Below are 14,260 nucleotides of genomic sequence, written 5' to 3'. Positions count from 1 at the left end.
TTCGGTGTAATGTTTTACACTGAGCAAAATACCATAGTAACCGTAAACTGTTTTCCATTGTCATTTCAACTATACGCTTAAATAGTAGCAACAACCATGATATATTACTATTCACCATCGGTATTGTATAAATTACTAGACAACAGAGACTACGACTTGACTAAACTATTTGTATTTATGACTTTTCTGGCATGGTCATCCTGATAATGGTAGTCATCTCAAATATAAGAACAGATAGTTAAAATCACAATTTCTAGTAAGGTGAAATTGCTCTCGAGCCTTGTATATATGAGGAGCTAAATAGTTATCGCTACCATGTAAATATGTCCACAGTTTAATAATGTTACCATAATTAGATACATGGTTTAAAATACGATTATGAAGTTTGAAAACACTATTCATGTAGTCCATATCAACAGAATTTATGTAGTAAGCACATTATCGTATAGTGTTTTTCAACCTACTATGTATTACATTTGTGCTGACTATACAAATTGTCAATAAACGGGTGTACTGTTATTGTCACATAAAGTTAATCTAATTTAGCAGAAAATTTCGTACCTGGGTAACACATCAGTGATGGATTTGAACAAAATATTCTATATTGTGACTGTGTACTTTGGTAGGTCTTGCAGGTAGGTAAAGTTTGTAGCCTTACTAGTTTCCGAGGTTGAAATTCAATTTTTCAACAGTTTTTCCGGCAACTGTTATGTTTTCCAGTGAAATCAACATCTCGTATACGGTTTATTATTCATTATCGGTCGCTGTAGAAACAACATCAAGCGATTGATGAAAAGGAAGATTATCATTTGATTCCCGGATTCAATTCGCTCGTATCACAAGGAAAGTCGCAGGTGAGTATCGAGGTTTGCATCTGGACTTGGCTAATAATTTCTTTCCTGCTGCCAATTCCTGCTTCAGGAAAAACTCCACCGGACAGAACCTTGAATCAACTGATGCTATCAAGCAATGCTAAGCAATATTCCACCAGGTATATTATCATTTGATTTGATACGAAAATAAAATAGAGTTTAATGAAATTATTTTGTTGTTCTTATTTTAGAATTTAAATTCATAAAACTTTTTAACATTAGCTCATGTTTTGCTGATCTTCAGCATTGTTGAATCAACCACTGCCTTTAGTTTCGAAATAACTAGAAGTGAAATGTCAAAAATACCATGACTCTGGTTATAGCAAGAACTACAATGTAAAAAAAATATTCGGTCATGGTTAGGCTAACCATCTCAATCGTATTAGTTATTCATACAATACACTGTTCAATATTACTATTCTAGAGCCGATACCATTCATAGTAAACATGAACTTGACCATTGTTGAAATCATCTGATTTCATAGTCGGCTGAAAACCACTATACGCTCATGGTCAAGTTGGCCCTCTATATAGTAACAGTTACCATTTTATTTTTCTGAGTGTATCATTAGGAGTGTGTCGATAAGTAGTTAGCAACATTCAAACAGTTATTACTCTGGAATGGCTCATTTTTTTGCAGCGTGTTTTTCGGTGACATGTTTGTTTACATGTCAATAACAGCTGCGCAATGACTACAGCCAATCACCAAGTTATAATAAGCTTATGACAAAAAAGTAAATTTTTACATGAGTCCGAGCTGCCGTAACGATACTTGAAATGGAAACTGGCATTTTATTGAATGAATTAACTAAATTTTTACAATTTTCGTAAGAAATTCTGACAAGAGTTTTATTCCATCAAAAACAGGACGCAGATCATAACAAGTTTCCAATCATACAAAAACTTAATTTTATTCAAGAAAATTGATTTTCTCAGAAACTTCGGATCTCACCACCGGTTCCGAAACAACAGGGCGGGATATGTTTAAAATTTTAAACCGTATTTTTTAGCGAAAATGCAAAAAACAAAGAGTTCCTATCAAATTGAGTAAAAATTGTTAACAATAGAAAAGGTTTCGCTAGTGTATGTCAACCGTACTAGGTATGAGGTTATCGAATCAAGGAAATGACTGGTTTGACGGCGAATGTCAGCAGTTGGTCGAAGAGGAGAATGAAGCAAAGGCGAGGATGCTGCAACACTGCACTAGAGCGAACGAGGAACGATACATACAGGCACGGAACAGACAGAACACGGTTTTCCGGAGGGAAAAGCGCCACCAGGAAGACCAAGATCGCGAAACGATGGAACAGCTGTACCGCGCAAATGACATACGGCACAGGCCGAAATGTGCATAGATACCAGTGGTAACCTTCTCACGAACGAACGTGAGGTGATCGACAGGTGGAAGCAGTACTATGACGAGAATCTGAATGACGAAGCACAAGATACAGCGAACGACACATGAGTCAATCTGGGTGCACGCTCAGCCGACAACAGATTTTCAGCACATGATCTGTCGGAGATAAGTGAGGAGATCGGCAAGCTGAGGAACAACGAAGCCGCGGGCAATGACCAGGCGAGCTGCTCATACATGGAGGAGAGGCACTGGCTAGAGCGCTGCACTGGATGATTTCTAAGATTTGGGAGGAGGAGATTCTACCGCAGAAATGGATGGATGGAGTGGTAAGTCCCGTCTACAAAAAGGCGATAAGCTGAATTCTTGCAATTAGCGCGCAATCACATTGCTGAACGCCGCCTACAAGGTACTCTCCCAAATCCTTTGGCGTCGTTTATCACCGAAAGCTAAGGAATTTGCAGGGCCGTACTAAGCGGGATTTACTGGAGCCCGCACCACCCGCATATTCGCTATAAGACAAGTACTCCAGAAGTGTCGTAAATACAACGTACCCACGCATCACCTATTCATTGACTTCGAAGCGGTATACGACACAATCAATCGAGAACAGTTATGGCAGATCATGCACGAATACGGTTTCCCGGATAAACTGACGCGATTGTTTTTTTTTAGTAATCCCTTTATAATATTATTGAGTCATATATATTCTCATAAGTCATATGAGAAAGGTTTTATAACACCGCTAGGTGGATTAGAACAGGTTTTTATCCGTTGAATCATTCTGAGTGATAAGCCACACTTGATTTGAAATATGATTCAATAATTCTCGACTTTATCATTATACTTATTTTCATAGCAGAACAATATAATGAGAGGAACAATTTGGAATAAAGTAGAAGCACTGTAGAAATCAACAAGAAAAGATAAACAAAGATGAAAATCTTTATTTGGAATAAAGGAGAAGCGCTTTATAAATCAAAAACTTATTTTAATTCACCTAGTGGTGTAATGATACCTTTCTCTTATTACTCATAACATCATAAATATTACTGTGAAATTCGAAAAACAACTGTTCATTGAATAGAAATAGGAAAGTTTGTTCGAACTTATTTAAACAAAATCTTTAAACAATGTTGCTTGAGTATCAAGAATGCAACGAACGCCATGATCATCCGTATGATCATTGGGGTGCGAACGAAGCCGACGCTGCTTAGTGGCTCGCATGAAGATCTATTCCTTGCAGTTGTTATGCGCATTGAACATACCCCCGAATGACTTAACGCGAATGTGGAACGAATATTCATGCAGTGATCATCGTCAAAACCTAATTCGCGATAATCGATCGTGCTGTCTTTGAAACATGCAAATTGAGACGTTTTCCTATGTATTAGTACCATAGTCTTATGTTCTGCTACCTCACGAGATATGATGAACTTATTAGACTCAACCTATTGTTGTAATGAAGTTTTCTTGATATATTCCTATGATTGCTAATATCACATAAAAAATGTTTACTGGCGCGCTGGTGATATAGGAAGTCATTCCCTAAGGTAAACTAAAATAATATTGAACCACTTCCGCAACCGATGACATCGGAACGGCGACACATGCTGAGGAAAGGTCAGTAAAGGTTTGTAACAGGTCTGGATAATCAATTCGTGACAATATTAAATCAGAGACAAAGACTACTAGGGAGACATCTCGGCGAAGGATAGAAGAATCTCTTTCGTGCAGTGAATAAATCAACGTTGTTCTAGACGGGAATGAGTATAGACAGGATATTCGCACCGATGATGGGTGAATGAATTAGTTACACGAAGAATATGTGCAACATTGTCTATATCTCCTGTTTACGCTGAAGTTCCGGAACCGGAATTCCGTATGGAACTGTAAGACTTTTCCTTTGAACCTATAAGTTTGTAAAAATCGGTTTGGCCATCTTGAAGAAAAGTTAGTGAGATCCTTTTTGCAGTTTTAGATAACAATTTCCTATACTTCCGAAAGTGGATTCTAATGACCGGCATAGCCGAAGTTGGTTCGTTTGCCAACAACAAACATGACCTACAAATTGGAACAGTTTTGAACCCAGTTAAACCTAGGCTTACTATCTCATGCTTTGTTTCGCTTAACCAATTAAATAAAATCTAACAAACGAAGTGAAGCTGCGTTTTTGTTACTTTTGCATATGTGACTCAAGGTAAACAGCATGAATCAACAGCATAATAAAATAGCTAAAATTTTTATCAACCGCAGTAGTTTTTGAAACAATGTGAGCTTCAATTTAAACCAAGATTTGTGAAAATCGGTTCAAGCATCGCTGAGAAATCGAAGTGAGTTCTATTTTTGCCTTTCTCATATAGACAAGTTAGGAAATTACTTGAAAAATCGACTAATGAAAATTGGCTAAGTGTCATATACCATTCGACTCAGTACATCGAGCTGAGCAATGTCTGTGTTTGTAAGTGTAAAATAATCTCACTAAGTTTTCTCGGAGATGGCTGAACGGATTGTGCAAAACTTAAATTCAAATGAAAGGTCTCATTACGGAATTCCTGAATTTCATCCGGATCCAACTTCCGGTACCGGAGTTACAAGATAAAGTGTGTTAAATATTGTACACCGGCGAAACAAAACACGCAATTTTTTTTTAAATTGTACTCAAAACTACACAAATTGATAGCCATTATTAGTAGACAACTAAACTAACACATTCCGGCTATCCTAGTTCCCGGTTTTTGATTAACGACGGGAGATAATAGTCATATGCTCAAAATTGGATCTTACTCACTTTCTCAGAGATTGCAGAACAGTAATTCCCAATCTTAGGGTCAAATGAAAGGTCTTATGGTTCTACCAAAAATCAATGCATATTTTTGCATTCAATAAAAATTGAAACCGTCGTTTAGAGTACGAAATCGTATAAAATCATCGAAATTTGAATAAAAACTAGTACTAGAGTTTGTACGTCATGTTAGTTGGCGGCCGTACGAATCGACTTCGATTATACAAGTTCTCGTATTCCGATGCTGGAAGTACATATAATAGTTTATTTATTTATTTATTCATTTATTCATTTGTTTATTTATCGTGAAAAAGTACTTATGAAATTTGGTAATTTTCCACTTATCGCGCTTTAGCTCTGAAACCGGAATAAAATGTTCTAGAAATTTTTAGAAAACTATAAGACCTTTCATTTAAATCTTAGTTTGTGAAAATCGATTACGCCGTTACCGAGAAAATTGAAAGCACATTTTTTCTCTAATTTTCACGTATTACCCTGTAACTCCGGAGCCGGAAGTCGCATCCAAATTAAATTCAATAACAGACTGTGGGACCATAAGACTTTTTATTTGAATCTGAGTTTGTGAAAATCAGTTCCGCCATCTCTAAAAAAAGTGAGTGCATATTTTTGTTACATACACTCACATACACACACAGACATTTACTAAGTTTGTCGAGCTGAGTCGAATGGTAACATTCGGCCCAATGATCCTCGGTTGAAAAATTTGTTTTCACTGTGATTGGATAGCCTTTATATATGAGAAAGGCAAAACAGTTTATCTGGGCATACATTAGCATAACGTTTTCAATTTTACACAGTTTTAACCCAAATGAATAGGAAGTCTTCGTTTTTTATATTTTCGCTTAAAGTGAGAACCGGGACCCGAACAAAGGTCAAAAGTCAGTTCGTGCTCGCATTTCACACGACACAGTCGAAAATCATTTACGGTCGAAACAACAGAAACAAAGACAATATAGTACAGTAAACAATAGAGTGTACGAAATGGTCAAATACGATTTAACAAAACCTGAAACTTGGCCTACAAGACCAAATTAAATTTGTATAGATTTCAAGCGTTGCAAAGTTAGACCAGCAGCAAATGAAATTGAAATCTTACTTAAAGAACGAATGCATCTAGACGCTAATAATGTAACTGAGATTCAATTCAACAAGGCGTCTAACTGTGTGTACATTATGTTTAAACGTGAAAGTGATGTAATTGCATTCGCTTCGGTTAACAACGAGGTGCACAGTGTTGAGTGTGACAACATTAAATACAAAATCCCCGTGTACATGGTGGACAATGCCATACAAGTACGCGTGCATGTCCTTCCCCCGCAGTCCAGCGATCAGTCCGTTCGGGAAATCATGTCGCAGTACGGTGAAGTTCTTTCCATCGAAAAAGAAATATGGCGGAATTATTTCCCCGGCATCCGGAATGGCGTGCGAGTGGTACGTATGCAACTACGTAAGGCAATTCCATCTTACATCATTTGTGGACAAGGTGGAATACATCCATGTGAAACGCTGATTACGTATGAAAATCAACTGGTTACATGTCAGTTTTGTGAACAACCTGCACATTACGGTAAACCATGCACTGAAACTGCGAAAAGAACGTCTTCAACCAAAGAAAAGGTCAACCGTTCAACAATGAAAACTAGTGAGCGCAGTACTCCTGTTTCACCATCAAACCAACCAACAACAGCAACCAATGTACAACAAGGCGCTTCTACAGCAACTAGCAACGAGCTCAAGACTGCGAACAAGGAAAACGAAAAGAAGACGGAAATCAACAACACAATCACCGATTGTGCCAATGGAGGACGAGATGAGCCACGAACAAAGTGCCTCTCAACCCTCGTAGGAGGGAAATGGATGCTCTTCTCCTCATAGAAAAAGAGTGACAACGAGATCCACTTCAAAAAATGCATTAATTAAAAAATCGGCGAATTCGGTCACGTAAAGCTTGTACGCAAATAGGCCTGAATAAAAATATCTTTTAAATAAACAAAAATCGTTTATTTGTTTCAAAATAGTCGATTAAATTTTAGTCGGTTATCTTAAAGCAAAGCCTTGGTATTACATTCCTGTAGTGGAATTTGACCTTCTGTTTCAACAGACTTCGCAGCCGATTTAGAGTGTTTAGAACCATTGCATGGCTGGTACTACGATTCTACTGACACTACGAATCCTTCCAGGTCGGGGCTCGAACATACGACAACTGGGTTGTAAGTCCAGCGCCTTATGCATTGAACCGCCAACCCGGGACATAGTCGGTTATCTGGGATATTAATGACGATAATTTAATGGAGTAATTAATTAATATCCCAGAAATAAAAAGGCGGGTGGGTAATGTCAGAGACATAACTGGATGTCGTGAATACGAAAACAACTGACATGTTCCTTAACACTTCCGAATATCAATTGTATGAATTATGTACGCATTCCCCTTTTTCACATTTTTCGCAAAAACAAAGAACGCTTCACTTGATCTCGATTACTGTGAATTTCACACAGCGAAAAGTGCACAAATCTAAGCAAACTGTTCTTGATTTGCCGTAAACTGAGGATATTTCCCTACGATTTTCGAACAACAAATCCTAATAGTTCTTTAGAAAACTTTTAGAGCCATAAGAACGGCTGATATTGTGCAATGCTCTCCACCGTTGTTTTTTTCCTAATGCTAATGACTGGCAGCTGTGACGTAATCGCTTTTGTCGAAAGCGAAACTAGCTGTGCAGACGACACAAAACACATCTGCTCGCAGTGGCGATAGAATCCAAACTGATTGAATTTTTGTTAAGAGATTTCCTTTTATGTGATTTCGTTTGTAGCTTTCTCGCTAATGGGCGGTCCTAACGGCTATAAAAATAGCCGCATACAGAATTTAATGTCGATTATTTCATTTCGGTTTTGCATAATTTATTGAAAGAAACTATCAATATGCTGGAGGGACTCGTTTCTAGCATTCAGAAAGGTCAAATTGCGTAATTCTCTACGACATTAAACTCTGGAACATTTTTCGCAAAAACAAAGAAGGCTTCACTTGATCTCGATTACTGTGAGTTTCACACAGCGAAAAGTGCACAAATCTAAGCAAACTGTTCTTGATTTGCCGTAAACTGAGGATATTTCCCTACGATTTTCGAACAACAAATCTTAATAGTTCTTTAGAAAACTTTTAGAGCCATTAGAACGGCTGATATTGTGCAATGCTCTCCACCGTTGTTTTTTCCCAATGCTAATGACTGGCAGCTGTGACGTAATCGCTCTTGTCGAAAGCGTGCAGACGACACAAAACACATCTGCTCGCAGTGGCGATCAGGGTTGCCACATTTAAATCTGCATTTTTCAGAAGAAAAATCTGTAAATATGTATCGGGAGCTCAAAAACCTGTATTGAAAATCTGTACATAGAAGTGATAAGAAATCGAAGCACAACGGAATGAAAAAGTCTTTAGAACCCAAATTTAAAGAAACCAAAACTTTTCTTAGTCGGAATTTTATGATGTTGTAGTTGAAAAAACGCTGGAAGTTGCTTTTGCGTTTGAGCCTCTCGAAATAATGATTTGACGAAAAACTTTTAAAATCGCATCTGAAAGTGAGAACTTAATCTGATTATTTTCACTTTCGTTCATTAGGTGTAATGCAATAAGCAATCTTTCCTCTTTACTACCCTACGTTATGACCGAGGCCATCATCTTTCCACCTTATCAGAAGCAATTTTAAAAGCGTAAGCAATTACGCTACACTAGTTGTAAATGAAAGTAGGCATGAACAAATCTTTATTAGAAGATAGAACATCTGTGTTTACTGTCCTTAACATACTCTTTTATATAAGTTCTATCCTCTTTTTAGAATTAACACACAATCAGGATAATATTTTCATTTAAAAAAAAACTATCAATACAATTTAATAATTTTTAACTTGATCATTCTTCAATTTTTAATCCACGCTATCAAAAATCTGTACAAATCTGTATTTTTTGAGAAAAATCTGTAATCTGCATATACAGAATCTTGGTCACAAATTTATCTGAAAAATCTGTAAAATGCAGATTAATCTGTATATGTGGCAACCCTGGTGACGATTGAATCCAAACTGATTGAATTTTTGTTAAGAGATTTCCTTTTATGTGATTTCGTTTGTAGCTTTTTCACTAATGGGCGGTCCTAACGGCTATAAAAATAGCCGCATACAGAATTTTATTGTCGATTATTTCATTTTGGATTTGCATAATTTATTGAAAGAAACTATCAATATGCTGTAGGGATTCGTTTCTAGCATTCACAAGGACCAAATTGAGGAACTCACTGTGATATTCACCACTTTTCGGAACATTTTTCCCGGACGATTTGTTGTACAGCAGCAGATATTTTGTTCTCTTCCTTAGAACGCGTTCTGATTGGCTGCAAATGAGACAGGAGCAAATGAGACAGGTTTTTCAATGTACTATTGAAATACTTCAATGCTTTTGCTATACACGTTTAAATTGAAAAATTTCGATTCTATTGGTAGTTAGATTATATAAATCCTTTCACAGATCACTGAGCTATGAGCTTTTAAAATACGAGAAAGGCAAACGCGCCTTATGAATTATCCTCTTTGATACTCGTTTATACCAAACATTTCAGAAAAGTTTAATTTTTAATTATTTGAGACTATGTCTCAAAACTGAAAATTTTATCATAAAATTGTGATCATATTTCCATGTCGGCATGTCGCAAGTATTATGTTGATTCATTAGATACAACAATAGATATTCACGATCAGAAACTTATCACTCTCTCAGAGGGTAAATTTTGAAAAGGCACCCCATAGTAAAGTAAGTCGTATTCACGACAAAAATGGGTTGTATAGAGGTACAGTAAAGTAAATTCCGCATAATTCTTTAGGAGTATTATTATGGTTTTAAGAAGAACCGAATAGAAGTCTGGAATAGAGAACTGGACCCTGAGTTCAAGACCTAAATTTAGATCCAATAACAGACTCAGAATCCAGTTTCAGTCGCTGCTGGTTCTCGCCTTGATGGCCAGCAAGCGAATGAGAGATGCGACCTGAGCGTTTGAGGTTTTTAACCACGCAGAAGGTGCATTCTCCGTCGCTGCTGGTTAACTCCCGCTGCTGCTGCTGGTTAAGGTCCTCTCGCCTCGATGGCCAGCAAGCGAATGAGAGATGCGACCTGCGACCACGCAGAAGGTGCATTCTCCGTCGCTGCTGGTTGATGATTCCACTCCCACGACGTCTGCTTCCATCGAACGCACGAAAAGAAATGATCGATTTTCTTTTTTCATTTTTTTTTGTCGTGAATACGACTTACTTTACTATGGGGTGCTTTTTCAAAATTTACCCTCTGAGAGAGTGATAAGTTTTTGATCGTGAATATCTCTTGTTGTATCTAACGAATTAAGATAATTTTTGCTACATGCCATCGGGAATATGATCACAATTTTATGATAAAGTTTTCAGTTGTGTGACATAATCTCAAATAATTCAAAATTAAACTTTTCTGATATGTTTGGTATTAACGAGTATCAAAGAGGATAATTCATAAGGCGCGTTTGCCTTTCTCGTTTTTTTAAAAGCTCATAGCGCACTGATCTGTGAAAGGATTTATATAATATCACTACCAATAAAATCGAAATTTTTCAACTCAAACGTGTATATCAAAAGCATTGAAGTATTTTAATAGTACACTATTGAAAAACCTGTTTCATTTGACCCATGTCAACACCAGCTAATCAGAACGCGTTCTGAGGAAGAAAACAAAATATCTGCTGCTGTACAACAAATGTTGAACGAAAACTGTTCCGAAAAGTGGTGAATATCGTAGTGAATTCCTCAATTTGGTACTTCCGAATGCTAGAAACGAATCCCTACAGCATATTGATAGTTTCTATCAATAAATTATGCAAATCCGAAATGAAATAATCGACATTAAATTCTGTATGCGGCTATTTTTATAGCCGTTAGGACCGCCCATTAGTGAAAAAGCTACAAACGAAATCAGGTAGAAACAAGCCTCTCAACAAAACTTGAATCAGTTTGGATTCTATCGCCAGTGCGAGCAGATGTGTTTTGTGTCGTCTGCATAACTAGTTTCGCTTTCGACAAGAGCGATTACGTCATAGCTGCCAGTCATTAGCATTGGTGAAAAAACAACGGTGGAGAGCATTACACAAAATCAGTCGTTCTAATGGCTCTAAAAATTTTCTAAAGAACTATTAGAATTTGTTGTTCGCAAATCGAAAGGAAATATTCTCAGTTTAGTGCAAATCTAGAACAGTTTGGTTAGATTTTTGCACGTTTCGCTGTGTGAAATTCACAGTAATCGAGATCAAGTGAAGCCTTCTTTGTTTATTGCGAAAAATGTTCCAGAGTTTAATGTTGAAGAGAATTACGCAATTTGACCCTTATGAATGCTAGAAACGAATCCCTACAGCATATTGATAGTTTTCATCAATAAATAATGCAAATCCGAAAGGAAATAATCGACATTAAAATTCTGTATGCAGATATTTTTATAGCCGTTAGGACCGCCCATTAGTGAAAAAGCTACAAACGAAATCAGGTGAAAACAAGCCTCTCAACAGAAAGTGAAACCTTCTTTGTTTTGCGAAAAATGTGCAAAAGGATTGATCATCTAATTGATATTCGGATGTGTTAAGGAACATGTCAGTTGTTTTCGTATTCACGACATCCAGTTATGTCTCTGACATTACCCACCCGCCTTTTTTGCATAAATATCTGTTTATTAATCTTATTTTTGTGTATTACATCAACATTTTACAGTACAAGTGTTTTGACCCTTTGGCCTTTCATCTTTGTTGTTCATACGATTCGTTATTAATATTAGGTGTTTTAGTTACTCTTGTTTTACATACTAATGTTTAATCATAATATTTATTTTAATTATTTATAAAATGTCTACCTACTTATAACTATCCTTAACCTAATACGTACAAATTTTGAATTATTTGTATTTCAGGGATTGAGCACCTCTCTTCAAATTTCGTGCAGTATTGTTCGAATTTTTGTTCTAGTATATCCAGTGAGGCCATCTCATGTACTTCACTAGTTCTTGTCCAAGGGGGTAAATTTAGAATCATCTTTAAGATCTTACTTTGAATGCGCTGAAGCCTAAGTTTGTGTGTTCGTGCACAGCCCCGCCAAACAGGGATTGCGTATTCAATTGCAGGGTAGATGATTTGTTTATAGACAGCCATCTGATTCTTCAGGCATAGTTTAGATGTTCTACAAATCAGCGGATACAGAGACCTAATGAGTATGCTGCATTTTTGCACGATTTTGTCAACATGTGACCTGAATATCAGATGTCTGTCAAAGGTGAGTCCTAGATAGATAACTTCATCGGACCATTGAATGACCTCATCACCGAATCGTATTCTGCATTCGTCTGATGGAACAAGTTTTGGAGATCTTGAATGTGGAAACAAGATGACCTGAGTTTTTGCTGCATTGATCACAATTTTCCAGCTTGTAAAATATTCCGTTAAAGCGTCCAGACCTGTCTGTAGTTCATTTTTCAGAGCATTAATGACACGACCTTTGTAAAGAATGGCAGTATCATCAGCAAATTGTGACAGAACACCACCACCTGGAAGAGGTGGGATGTCTGATGTGAAAATGTTGTATAGAATGGGACCTAGGATACTTCCCTGGGGTACACCAGCAGGAATAGTAAATCTTTCTGAAAGTGCATTATTCAGAGAAACCTGGAATGCTCTATCTGCAAGATAATTTTTGATAATTTTAATAAGATACATGGGAAAATTATACCGATGCAGTTTAAACACCAGGCCATCGTGCCACACATTATCGAATGCCTTTTCAATATCCAATATTGCCATGGCAGTCGTTTTGGACACTGATTTGTTTTGCTGGATGACGTTGTTAACCCTTGTGAGCTGGTGGATGGTGGATCTTCCTTTCCGGAACCCAAACTGTTCTTCCAGAAATATATCCTGTTCATCTGCAAAAGCAAGAATTCGCCTTTGTATTGACTTTTCAAACAGCTTGGATAGGGCAGAGAGTAAGCTGATGGGCCGATAGCTCTTGGAAAAGGAAGGATCTTTCCCCGGTTTCAAAACTGGGATAACTTTAGCTAACTTCCACATTGAAGGGAAGTAACCAAGCTCCCAGCACCTGTTAAAAATTTTAGCTAAGAAGACAAATGAGCGAATACTCAAATGTTTCAGCTCAATGTTGAATGTGTTGTCGAAACCGGGGGCCTTCATATTTTTGGATTTTTTCACAAAAGCCATCAGCTCATTCGCAGTGACTCTACTTTCCTCAGGAACCAAGCTGTCTGATTGGTCAACCTCAGCTACGCTATCAGCAACGGCTCTTTCATATGGACTAACAATGTTAAGTCCTAAATTGTGAGAACACACAAACTGCTGGCCTAGCGCATTTGCCTTCTCTACTGGTGTGATTAAAGGTATTCCTTCAGCTGCGTCCTGGGGTGACATCAGAGGAGGAATAGGCTTCGGTTTTTTCTTAAGCACCTTCGTTAAGGACCAGAATGGCTTTGAATGTGGGAGAATTACTCGAAGCTTTTGCTGGAAGTTCCTGTTGCGAAGCTCAGATATCCTTTCCTGGATTATCCTAGTTAAGTTGTTATAAGTAGTCTTCCTATCTAGAATGCCAGTTCGTTGATACTGCCTCCGGTAGATATTCCGAAGTCGGATGAGTTTCTTGGTGACACTGTCGATTTGAAGAGAGGAACTCGGCATGTGTTGTACTGGAACCGTCCTATCACGAGCGACTGTGATTGAATGCTGGAAGGAAGATAGGGCTGCATCGATTTCCATCGGGGAATCAAGTGGCAAATCGATATTAATAAGTTGGTCGGCGATATGTTGAAATTGGACCCAATCGGTGCGATAATAGTTCCTCCGAGGTTGAATAGGCACTGTTTCTGGTGAAGATCCCAACGTCAATATTACTGGAAAGTGGTCGGAAGAGAGCTCGTTGAAGACAACCGGAGAGCTGTCTATGGCGATGTTGCTGATGAATATATCCAAAATGGAATGAACTCCCGATCTGGAAAGTCGCGTTGGTTGATCCGGAGCGAAGATGTTGTATTGTCCAGCTTCGTAATCTTCGGCAAGTACGAATCCGTTTCGATTCTGTCTTCTGTTTCCCCACAGCTCATGCCGTGCGTTCAGGTCCCCAGCAATGATGAATTTGTTCTGTCGTCGAGTGAGCATAGCCAGATCTCGC

General features: G+C 37.7%; 1 long non-coding RNA gene across 1 annotated transcript; it reads left to right on the top strand.

Moving 5' to 3' along the window:
- The first annotated feature begins 553 nt into the window (after window positions 1–553).
- On the top strand, window positions 554–1,030 carry LOC131440004 (uncharacterized). Its single transcript, XR_009231299.1, has 3 exons — window positions 554–635; window positions 693–854; window positions 922–1,030. It is a non-coding gene; the product is annotated as an uncharacterized LOC131440004 (long non-coding RNA).
- Window positions 1,031–14,260: the final 13,230 nt, after the last annotated feature.

This window comes from Malaya genurostris, chromosome 1 (assembly GCF_030247185.1).
Source record: "Malaya genurostris strain Urasoe2022 chromosome 1, Malgen_1.1, whole genome shotgun sequence".
NCBI classification, from domain to species: Eukaryota; Metazoa; Arthropoda; class Insecta; order Diptera; family Culicidae; genus Malaya; species Malaya genurostris.
The sequence above is the reverse complement of the archived record's forward strand: the minus strand, read 5'-3'. Positions and strand labels throughout refer to the sequence as shown.